Genomic DNA, 12,313 nt, shown 5'->3' with positions numbered 1-12,313 from the left:
AGGTTCAACATGAGTTGGAAACATGATGCAGTTACAAAATAAAGCAAATGTGATTTGAGACTGCATCAATAGGAGTATTAGATGCAAGACACAGGAGTTGATAGACAATGTAGTTAGAACTGGTTAGATCTTATTTAGAGAATTGTATGAGTTTTGGTCTCTGTATTTTAAGAAGGATGAGGAGAAGTTAGAGAGGATCCAGAGGTGGGTGACAAATATGATAAAGGGCTTGGAAGACAAAACCATATGAGGAAAGTTTGAGAAAATGAGGCATGTTCAGCCTGGAGAAAGGAATATCCAATGGGGACATGACAGAAGTCTTCAAACATTTCAGGAGAGGTCCCAGATAATTGGAAAAGGGCAAACATGGTGCCCATATTTAAGAAAGGGAAAAAAGGAGGATCCAGGGAACTACAGTCAGCCTAACCTCAATCCATGGAAAAATCATGGAGCAGATCCTCAAGGAATCTATTTCTAAGCAGTCAGAGGAGAAGAAGGTTATTAGGAACATTCAGCATGGATTCACCAGGGGCAAGTCATACCTGACCAACTTGACTGCCTTCTATGATGAGATGATTGGCTCTGGGGTTGGTGGGTTTGATTTACCTTGATTTTAGCAAGGCTTTTGATACAGTTTCCCACAATGCAGGCAAGCTAAAGAAGTATGGACTGGATGAATGGGCTGTAAGGTGGATAGAATACTGGCTGGAGAACTGAGCTCAGAGAGTAGTAATCAATGGCTCAATGACTAGCTGGCAGCTGGTATCAAGTGGAGTGCCCCATGGGTCAGGCCTGGGGCTGGTTTTGTTCAATGTTTTCATCAATGATCTAGAAGATGGCATACAGCGTGGGCAACTGGTGCCTCCTGAGTCGGGGGGGGTGGCACTTGCCCCCCCCCCCAGCTAGCAGTCAGCAACCCAGGGGAGGATCTACCCCATGGCCGATCGCATTGACCGGGGGTAGGTCCCCCCCAGGTATGTGCTCCAACCCGGAAGGGCCAAGGGCTCACCGATTTACTCACCCCAGGGAATGCTGGCTGTCAGGGGGTGCGCTAGCACTCTCAGGGGGTGTGTGTGCACCCCTGTGAACCCCTGCTGTTCAGGGTTAAATCAAGGTGAGCTTGTACTTTCTGTCTGGGTTAATAAATGTGTTCTTACCATAATACTTCCTGCTGCAAGCTATTTGAATTTCCACTAGATTTCCCTGTTTTGATTATTAACCATTGTCTGGATTTTAGGTGCATGTATAATCTTTGTATTTGAATGAAGTTGGTTCTCTTGCACCCTCAACAAGTTTTCAGATGACACCAAGCTGGGGGGAGTAGTAGATACGCTGGAGGGTAGGATTAGGATTCAGAGTGACCTAGACAAATTGGAGGATTGGGCCAAGAGGAATCTCATGAGGGTTAACAAGGACAAGTGAAAAGTTCTGCACTTAGGACAGAACAATCCCATGCACCAGGACAGGCTGGGGACTGACTGGCTGGGCAGCAGCTCTGCAGAAAAGGACCTGGGGATTATAGTGAACAGTGAGCTGAATATGAGCCAACAGCGTGCCCTTGTTGCCAAGAAGGCTAATGGCATACTGGGCTGCATTTGTAGGACTGTTGCCAGTAGGTCAAGGGAAGTGATCATTCTTCTCTATTCAGCACTGGTGAGGCCACATGTGAAGTAATGTATTCAGCTTTGGGCCCCCCACTACAAAAAGCATGTGGGCAAGTTGGAGACACTTGAGTGGAGGGCACCAAAAATTGTTTGGGGGCTGGCGCAATTGATTTATGGGGACAGGCTGAGGGAACTGGGCTTATTTAGTCTGCAGGAGAAAAGACTGAGGGGGAATTCAATAACAGCCTTCAAGTACATGAAGGGTGGTTCCAAAGAGGATGGAGCTAGACTGTTCTCAGTGGTGGCAGATGATAGAAGGAGCAATGATCTCCAGTTGTAGCAACGGAAGTTTAGGTTAGATATTAGGAAGAACTTTCTCACTAGGAGGAGGTTACCCAGAGAAGTGGTGCAATCTCCATCCTTGGTCCCTCTCCATCCTTCCAAGGTCTTTCCGACACTATTTTTTTATGATTCTATGAAACGTTTGAAAAGATGCCATAAAGAAGAGGGAGAACAACCGTTTTCCTTTGCTGCAGAGGGCATGACATAAAGCAATGACTTTAAATTCAGCAAAATAGATTTAGACTCATTATACTCTCTAATGATAGACTTTTAAAGTTGAAGAAACATTTTGAGTGCTGCCTTTCTTACTGAAAACAATCTTACGGACTGCTGTTGTTCAGGGTTAAATTAAGGTGAGCTTGTACATTGTCTGGGTCAGGAAATGTGTTCTTACCATAACATTTTCTGCTGTAAGCTATTTGAATTTCCACTAGATTTCCCTGTTTTGATTATTGACCATTGTCTGGATTTTACGGGCATGTATAATCTTTGTGTTTGAATGCAGTTGGTTCTCTGCAAATAATGCACAATTGGAATCCTGGGGTGAGTAAATTGGTACTTGTCGCCTATGGTGCACTCTGATCAAGTGCCAAATGATTTCTTACTGCTCCAAAGTCTGCAAAAGAACAATGTACAGCTGTTTTTTTAAATGTGATCGTACAGGAAGCAATAAATTACAAAATTGTGCAAACATTCTTAAATCTCAGCCATGCAAGAAAATTATTTAGAATTACATAAATAGTTTGTAAACATGTCCTTCAATGCCTTTTCAAATCTAATCACTCTGTGTGTGGAAGCCATTTTATAGATTTTATCCATATATTGATCCTAGCACAATGGGGCACCTAGTTTAGTCTAATTTGCTGAATTAATCTATTTAGCATTGCTATTTGCTGATGAGAGTCCTTTTAAGTGAGGATTTTCTACTAAAGCAAATACAGAGCAGCAGTTGCCTCTTGGATGATATTATATACAGTTTTTCTAAATAACAGAAAACAGGCAACAAATAAAATAACGTCCCAAAATAATTTGCAAGGATTTTCTGTAGCAAACACCTTCTGCATTTATATGATTTCAGGAAGGTAAAAATAACCCAGACATGTTGGCACTTGGAAACATTTGTACATTGGTTCCTTTCATTCTAAATGATTCCAGAAGGTCCAGTTGAGTAATCATTCTGTTGCCTCAAAGGATCCATCATGCAAGGAGAGAGAAACGAATGAGAAATGGCACAGGGTTCCATTTTGTTATCCATCCTCTTCAAGTCCTCAGTGTATGCAGCCATTATGATGGATAGGGTTTGGTGTCTTCAGTATATAAATTAATGCTCACTGCTTCATCCATCTTCACCAATACCTGATAGATAGATGAAAGACTTGGACACTATCTAAAGAGATGGGGCATGGATGAGATACTCTTGAGTTCATGCTATTAGGATAGCGGAAGCAAGCAGTAGTGACACAGGTTTTCCCTGTGACCCTAGAGCTTCCTGAGGTAGTGTTGGATAATTTGGTGCTTCTGGGTGACCAGGTAAGAAATTTGTTACATGAAGGCCTAGTTCGCACCTCAAACTTTTTCCAGATCCATCAAGATTTATAACTTGCATCTATGTTGAGGATCATGTAGAGATGCTGAGTACATGGGGGCCTGAGGGCCCTGGTCCTCCTCAGGAAGAGGGCTCTCACCTAAAATGTGTAAAACTTTTCACATGTCCATCATCTTAGGCTTCCCCCCTCCCCGCACCCTCTGGCAAAAATAAAAGTTGGCCCCCTTGGGAGTATGTATTTAACTACTAAACTTTATTCCTTATTAAAGTCCCCAAAAACTACTTACTTCCATTATCTGCACTGCAGTTCAGTTGATTTTGAGGGCTGTTTTGGGTGTTCACATTGCTCTGTATATCACATAAGTGGGTATTCTGGATATATCTGGTTGGAAAAATTCCAATGGACAATGTTTCCCCCCATCAATGTCAAAGTGTTATGAGGAGGCTGATTTTTTGATGAAGTTTTGATAGAAATGGGTCAGAGGTCTGAAGGAACTTTGCTTCTAAGGAGGTTTAAAAATTTACTGCGAAGGCAGGTGTCCATTGAAAACCCGCCTTGGGTGTTACCTATGACTCATTTATTAGGGGTGTGTGAAATGGGTCCTATTCGATTTGGATTTAGCCTGAATTGGGGACAGTGATTTGATTAGTTGATTTAGGTCACTGTCCCTGATTTGATTCGACCGTCTCCAAATCTGAAGATTCAATGCTGATTCAGAGAATCAGCGATTTGGCTACAGACACAGCTTTAAATGTTTTTTCTACATACATCGAGGTACCAGGTGCAGCTCGTGATTGGTGGGATGGATGGAGCATCCCCCAGGAGCGTGGGGGGGCCCTCCACATGTTTGGCAGCAAACCCCGAAGTGGACCAGAAGTTCTTCTGGTTCACTTCTGGGTCTTCTGCAAAGCATGCTGGAGACCCACCCTGCTCTATCCACCCCAGCATCTCAGCATTCATGAGCCACGCCTGGTACCTCGAGGTATATAGAAAAAATATGTACAGCTGTGTCTGTATCTGAATTGCTGAATCTTTCCGAACCTCTCCAAATCGATTCAGAGAGATTAAAGGGTCCTGATTCGATTCGATTCGTAGATTTGGTCCACTGAATCTGGCAGAATCTCCGCTGAATTGAACCAGGGACTGAAGCTTTGCACAGCCCTACAATTTGCCTAGGTCCATGGCAGTTTGGCAGTAGTCTGCTTTGCAGCCAGAGACCACATAGCTTCCTGAATCCGTTGTGGTGGCTGCTAGCCCTATGGGTGCCTTAGAGCCAGGGCTCCACTGCCTTTCAGAGAGAATTTTGAAATATGTCTTTTCTTTTGGTTCCCAATCAGAATTAAAACTTATTTCTAAGTATCAAAACTCTCTGTGAAATGGAATTACCTTTCTCCACATAGTTCTATTTCTAGGAGCTGCACCTCTCATCACCATACTGCTGTTCCTGAAGGTGCTTGATTTAATAGTGCTCTGGGTGCAAAAGGAGTCAGGAGGGAGATATTTCTGATGATGGATCCTTGATTCTGGAGTGCATTTCCTCCTTGCTTCACCACCACGCATAGTGATAAATGGCTTTCTGAACACTATGCAAGGCTCATCTCTTTGCTTTGAGGGTTGAGTGGGTTGATAGGATGTGGTAGGAGAGTCTGATCATGTTAAAGAGGGAATTAGAAAGTTTCTAGATTATGAACATTGGTTCAATTCATATTGGTTTTTTAGACATGACAGTACTTTGTATATGGGTGTTATACAGTTGTTTGTTATGGCCCCTGCTGTGGTAAAGATTTCTGAGAGTGTTTCTTGTGCCTCTCGTGGCTGGCACCTGAGGCTGGTGCCCTGCTCTCCTGACCCTAGTTATGCTACTGTTCAGGAGTAATACCTGCTTATTTTTTGTTTCAGTGGCAGACTTCTTGTAGAGGTCTTTGCAGTACTATTAAAAGTTTAGCGGAAGTTTTTAATTGAGCAGCATATTCTGAAAAGTAAGGGTTTTACTGAGAAAGTATCAAGAAAAGTTTTAATAATGTTAGATGAGGTTTGTGCTTTCTCATCAGGCAATCTGTTCCCAAACCTCGATCTGTTTTTGGTGAGATGTCAGACCTCTTCCTTTTCTTTGTGAACCAGCTTGCTTGTCCCTTAAATGTGATGTCAAAAGATAGAAGAGTAGCGAGAAATGTTATCCAGTGATATAGACACAGAACCTCAATCCAAGAGCTCTTAAACTCCTTTACTCTGATATTTTTAGTTTTGGTCTTTGGGCACTGTGCGCCTCATTTTTTCTGCTCTGCAAAATAAAGTTATCATTTGTATTTTGGAATTAGTATGAGGAGTTATTTAGTTAATGAACAGAAACTGCTTGGAAAATAAAAAAATGTTACTGGGAACTCAGTATTTGTATTTCTAATTTAAGTTTGACAGTCGAATAATAGTCAAGGTAAGATCATACCAGCAAAGGAAAATAAGCAGCAAGAATCAGCCAACACTGTCTGAGTAACCAGTTAACAGTTTACTTTTTGTTAAAGTGAAATACCTGAATAGAAGGTGGAGAAGCCAGGATTTTTTTTGCAGGCTGCTGTGGCTGTTAGAAAAGACAGTTGTTTCTGTAATGGGTGTTTGGGAAACCATGGGCAATGAAAGGAGATCATTTTGGTTCCTGAATGAGGGTTTAAAACTCCACAGCAGCTGAGCCACAGGGTTCCCACAGAGTCTCTCTGGTCAGGAGAGCAGAATGGCACCTTTTTTGGTTATGAGTCTTCGTGGGAGTTCACTGCATTAGCACTGACTATCAAAAGTTTGTATAACCCTTTCATTCTATTTATGACAAAATATTTATAGAAGATTTAGACTAAGCTTAAATTTCAGCAGTTATTTCCCCAGAATGATATACTGAATCTGTATGCAATGGCTTATTAAATTCTAAAACTGCCATATTTAGGTACCACGTACTTTTAATCCTACCAAAAGATGCATTTATTGTCTCAAAACCATAACAATCTTTGACTCATCTAATTCTCCATATTCCCTGATTAGAAACACTTACTGAAGAAACATGGCAAAAATATTAATAACAAGAAGCAAAGCTTAACGTTGCCAATAAACATCCTGCTCCAGCTGTATTGTAACAATTATGCCTATCATATTTTTCTTATATGCTTATATAAACTAGTGAGCCCATCTCTTCATGATACGTATATGTCATCCCCTGCAGCAGGATGCCAAGAAGAGACTATTTCTCCAAAGCTTTTATTAAAACGAATATTCAAATGAAATGTGTTGAAAATAGACCCTCTTATCTCCAATAAATTATCTGCTGATATTGTTTTAGTTTGTGTAAGTACATTTGTTTACTTGGAGCTGAACTCTCGCAATGTGTTTTGACTTTTCTCACATCGACTTGGATCCTTTTAAAATTCTGAAACCTAGCTTTTACAAAATATTGAAATAGTAGCAACAAACTTTCAAAGCCTTGTCATTTAAGCAACATGCTGTATCTTATGGCATTCAAGCACCGCTGAACAGTGTTAGAAAGCATTTACTTTAGCACAGCTGTCTAATTGCTATTTTCATGAAAACCTCCGGATTGCTGAAATGGATATTCAAACTGTGGATGGTGAAATTGCTTTTTGGGGAAAAAGGGAGGACTAAAATGTCACTATTTTAATCAAATCTATTTGTGTAAATGCAGCATCTTTTCATTAAATAGGTTTTCAGAAAGATTTTTTTTCGACTAATCTTATTCTCCTTCTTGAGTTACTGATTGATTGATTGCTAAATCTTCATAGAATTCCTGTGGAAGTGCATATTAATTACCTCCTCATTACTGCCACATTAGTTGTCAATGATTGAGAGCATTACCATGAATGCCAAAGGAATTAATGATGGACCAATTATTTTCAAGTGTCACTATTTATAGTAACTCCCTCTATTCATGGTAAGAAATACGCTATCCTCAAGGAGGAGGCTCATGGTGGTTTATTATGTCAAAACTGAAACGCATTTGTCTGAATGGCTTAATGTGGTGTTGATGTTTGTAGCTATATGTGTCCTTTAAAGGGAAAGAGGAAGTTTTATTAAAGCAGAATAGTCATAGATAAAAACCTGAGCCCATTTTTATGGTAGGACTTCTGGATTCACAAAAGGAGATCACAGATTTATTTAAAATCATGTTTTAAGCCCTCATGGATGCAAACAAAAGTCTTCAAAATGTGATTTCAGTGCCTGCCTATGTAGGTAGTGTGGCTGGAGTGTAAACAAGGGGTAACTTCTGTGTCTGGGACCAGGGAAGTGACAGGCAGCAGAGCAGCAGATAGGGCAGGGAACAGAAAGCAGAGCAGGAGATCAGTCAGGGAGCACAGGGCAAGAAGCAGAAAGCAGAGTATGGAAATCGTGCAGGGGAAGGTGACTGGAGTGGCACTTAGGGAGGATGTGGAGCTAATTGGTGGCATGCCTGCCAAAAAGGTTGGCCTCCACTGGTAGAAACAATCCAGTTAATTAGAACTCTAAAAATGCTGTTGCCAGCCAAGAATGGCTGGGAACTAAATGGAGTGGGAGAATACAAAGAGTTCTGTCATGTTGGGTGTAGTGCTGTGGATTACTTTAATTTGATTTTGCAGGAGAAGAAGGAATATCTTTTCATCCCTAATTGGACACTGTAGCGTTAAACCTCTGCCTGTGGTGCCTTTGGGAGCACAGGGGAAGCTTTTGCAATGCTAACTGCTTTGCAGGCTTTAGAAGGGTGCTTGTGATTACCAGGTGTCAGCTTATCTTCAATGACTGGCATGGAGGAGATTGTGGTCATGTTCCCGTCCTCTTCCTTCCTCATGAGATTGTTTGCGATGGCGTAGCTGACAGGGTGTGCTAAAAAGGGGGTAGAAAGAAGGCAACGTAGTGGAAGGTAGACAACAGACTGGATCAAAAATAGGGGAGCTAAAGATAGCATGGCACATGCTTTGGTTAAAATTAAGAATTTCATTATAAATTGCAAAGGAAGGAAGTGTGTGTATACATATGGATTATTTAAAGATGTGGCTTTCACCAGGGTTAAGTTTATTTTTTTTCTGAATACTTTGTTTGTTGAAAAATGTTGTTTTAGCTCACTGAAATAGTTGATTCTGAAAAACTTTTGGGAGGATAGATAAAGGGGGAGGATGTGACGATTGACGTTCTTGGTTTGTCCAGTAGCCATAGTATTCACCCAGAATATGGGAAATTCGAGCTCAATTTCTTCTGACAGTGGGGACTTGCACCACATCTTCCATCTCCCAGGAACATATTCAACCAGCAAGCTAGAATAGGATTTGGAAACCTACAGCCTATGAAGCCAGGGAGCGATGGTGTTGTTTCTATGGTGTAGGACTTCACCTGGATGCATAGGCTCTGACTTCTATTTTCACTGGGGGGCATGGCTGGGGCGGAGCCCGTGGCAGGGGGTGGGTGTGGATACAGGCTGCCTGTTGTAGACTTGGGGCTCCCCACCCTGCTGCCCTTCCAGAAGCCCTGTGCTGGCTGGGCTGCCATGGTGAGGTGCCCCCTGACTGCCCAGCAGCAGCGGCGGTGGTGGTGAAGAGTTGTGCCTCCCACTGCTTCCAGGTGGGCAGGGGGCAGCTCACATCTGCCCCTGCCCTGCATAGACATCTGGGTGCCACGTGCCTCCCCCATGCCGCCCTCCCTGGGATTGTGTGCAGCAGCTGACCCTGCCCCTGGATGAGCGGCCCATGGCTCTGTCCCATTCTCAACCCCAGCCCTGGGCCCCTTGCACTGCCCTGGCTGGCTGCCTGCCCCAGGCCCAGGTCCTTCTCCACTCTGCCCACCCCCCACCATAGACTTACCTGAAAGCAGCTGGGGGAGCTGCTTTCCATCACTGTCTGGGGCTGTATTTCTGGCCACATGCGTGTGTGAGTGCACACACATGCACCTGACACCATGGGCAACTGGTGCCTCCTAATACTGGGGGGTCTCTCCCACTGGCCGATTGCTGCCACCAGCAGAAGTGCCAGCACCAACCCGGAAGTGCCGCCAGTGCTTCTCTCAGGGGGTGCATGGCCAATCTCAAGGAGCACACATGCATGTGTCTTCAATGCCTGGCACCCCTTCTGCCCCACTCTCCACAGCCCCTTGCAGGGTGGAACGCTGCCAGCTTGCAAGGAAAACCTGCTATTTCCTGCATTTTTCTGTGGTGAGCAGAAAACCTGAATCCCTGCATGATGTTGGGAATCTAGGACAAGTGTTGTCCTGGAGTCATGCAGCCCAGGACCGGGACTTGATGTTCCCATTTTGGGACTGTCCCGTTCAATTAGGGACATGAGGTCACCCCACCCTCTTCTGAGGTGGTGCAGGGCCCTTGGTCCCCCACATACTTGATGCCTGTACCTGAATGGGAGATAGTGGTGACAACACTGCAGGGGGAGAGTGGCAGTGGCAGCTGTGAGTCTCTGGCAGCACCAGTGTGGGTTAGATTGGAAGCAATAAAAGTTGCCTACCCTTGGATAAAAGGCATTCTGCAGGGAGTTGTTGTAAAGCTCTCCTGTTGATGCTGTTCCTCTTTGTAAAAACAGTGTAACTAATGAACTAGAGAAATGTGAGAGCGATTCTGTCACCTGTGTCTAGTGCACTCACCTGGGACATGACACAGAAGGTTCCAGTTCTTTCTCCAAAGAATATTTCAATATTTTATGAGAAATGAAATAGCTCCAACTGGGAGAAAGCCATGACTGAATACTCAGAATACGTATGCTTATAGCTAGGGTACTTTCCTGAGAGGTGACAGAGCTTGGGCCAAATCCATGTACTGAGTCAGGCAAAGAATAAATTTGATCTTGGGTCTTCCATGTACAGCTATGTGAATTCTTCCCATGAACACTCGCACGCAAATCAAAACTTCAGAGCTACCTTCCATTGTTAATCCAAAAAAATGACTAATCTTCAGAAAGTATCCCATACCATTTGTTTTATTTTGGCATCTCCATCTCCTCCTCCATCTCCTTCTCATGTCTTGTCTGAGATTGTAAATTCTACTAAATACCTGTCATCAGCAGAGTTGTTAGACTCTGACAAGGCCACGATGTAAGTGCTTCTGCTAGAGCCATTATTTTGGCTTGATAACATAACAAGCCATTGTTCATTTTGATTTTTTTTTTTTTTTTAGTAAATGCCTCAATACTACACATTAAAAATACACATCTTTATTTTTTGGATAAGGTTAATGTTAGCACATAAATTCAGACTTTGCACACTTACATTGCTAAATTGATATCTGAATGATCATGTAATTAAAAACTAAATATATGAAGCATGATATATCCCAAAGGAAACAATAATTTCTTCTCATTTTTATTTCTGTAGGAGAACTGCCAAAGTTAGCAATATTGTAACCACTGAAGTTATAGGGTAAAAAATCAGTCCATTCTAAACAGTCACCATCTCTGTATAATGTTTATTTTTTTAAGGAGAACATATGCTTAATTTCAGTACACAGCTAAATTTGTAATAGGTTTAACTAAATTAGCTGAATTAAAGCTGAGGGCATCCAACTTACACAAACAGTATGCTTTCTTCTTTTGGAATCATACAGGTAACATTGCATATAAAAAACAACCTTATAGAGTTCACCTTGGGTGAGAGTGGGAGTCATAGACTGCATGCATTAGACATCTGGACACGTAAACTAGAGCCAAGGAGATGAACAAAGGGGAGTGACTAACGGAGTTGATGGTATGGAGCGTGGGTGGAGGAGAAATAAATTTAGTCCAAATCTCGGTGAGGTTCCAGAAATAATATTGCCGTATACAATTTTTTAACAGGGAAAAATGGGTAGACTCAACAGTTTGACACTAGGGGAAGGTTTCATAGTTGTTGTTTTTTTTTTCTAAGAGATAATGGAATAAATGAAAAACTATAAAATGTGAAAGCTATATTAGGTTAGATAGATATGAAAAAAGAGCTACATGTGGGATTCCATAGACTGAAATATTTGTTTTTGATTAGGAAGAGGCTTGCATACAGTTGAGTCAATTTTTTAAAAATCTAATCCTAAGCTATAAACCTATCAAATGTAAGACCCAAACTTGCAATAAGAGCCATGAGGAGCCATGGTCCCCCCAGGCAGGGAGTAGGAAGCCAACTACCCACCACTGCCGTCCCAGGCTGAGCCCAGCCTCCACACAGCCCAGCTGGAGTGGCTCTGGAGCTCCCTTCTCCCCTGGGACAACAGGAACAGTAGTGGCAGGAGGGGAGGGGGGGGAGAGGATGTGTCTCTGAGCATGGAGTGAAAAAGAAGGGGAGAATTCTTATCTTTTTCCAGAACTTAAAAAGGCCTCAGCTGCTGTATCTGCCCTGTGGTCAGGAAGGGGTGTGCAACTGTGCCACTGCACCCCTCTGGATCTCTCCCTGGATGCAAAGTATCACTAATTCAGTTCTATTTGTGGGTTTGGGGCCACAGATGTGCCCTTCTGGTGATATTACAATGGCTTAATTTACCACAGCTATAAACAGATGTAGCTCCATTGCTGGATCTGATGCTGTATGACCAAACCGACGAAAAATATTTAGCTTTTGAGAGTTTGGGAGTCAATACAATCTACTAGAAGAGAGCTAACGGGTAAATTCTGTTACTCAGGATGAAGCTGATTGACTGTTAGAGTGAGATGTGATTTGGAGGAAGTTTTGCAAGATCACCATACAGAATAAAGTGACAAAAGGAGCAATTGCTGCTTTGTTCCTAAGTGGTAAGGAAAACATTGACATTAAATTTGGTTCCCTCCTTTCAAAATATATATTTCAGGTTTTCTTTTTTGCATCAGTAGTGTTACCTATTGCATCACACTG

At 42.5% G+C, this 12,313-nt stretch overlaps 1 protein-coding gene across 2 annotated transcripts in view; it reads left to right on the top strand.

Annotated features, from left to right (window-relative positions):
* Positions 1–12,313, top strand: part of PHEX (phosphate regulating endopeptidase X-linked) — a 176,973-nt gene that overhangs the window by 21,048 nt on the left and 143,612 nt on the right. The window contains exon 1 of one of the 2 annotated variants that reach the window (XM_059720851.1): positions 12,129–12,213. The exons of the other annotated variant lie outside the window; for it this stretch is intronic. The gene's annotated coding sequence lies outside the window, so the exon portion shown is untranslated. Of the gene's footprint in view, positions 1–12,128; positions 12,214–12,313 lie in introns of those variants that run through there. 2 annotated transcript variants of the gene reach the window in all.

The sequence above is a fragment of the Alligator mississippiensis genome, chromosome 1 (genome assembly GCF_030867095.1).
Source record: "Alligator mississippiensis isolate rAllMis1 chromosome 1, rAllMis1, whole genome shotgun sequence".
Lineage (NCBI taxonomy): Eukaryota > Metazoa > Chordata > Crocodylia > Alligatoridae > Alligator > Alligator mississippiensis.
The sequence above is the reverse complement of the archived record's forward strand: the minus strand, read 5'-3'. Positions and strand labels throughout refer to the sequence as shown.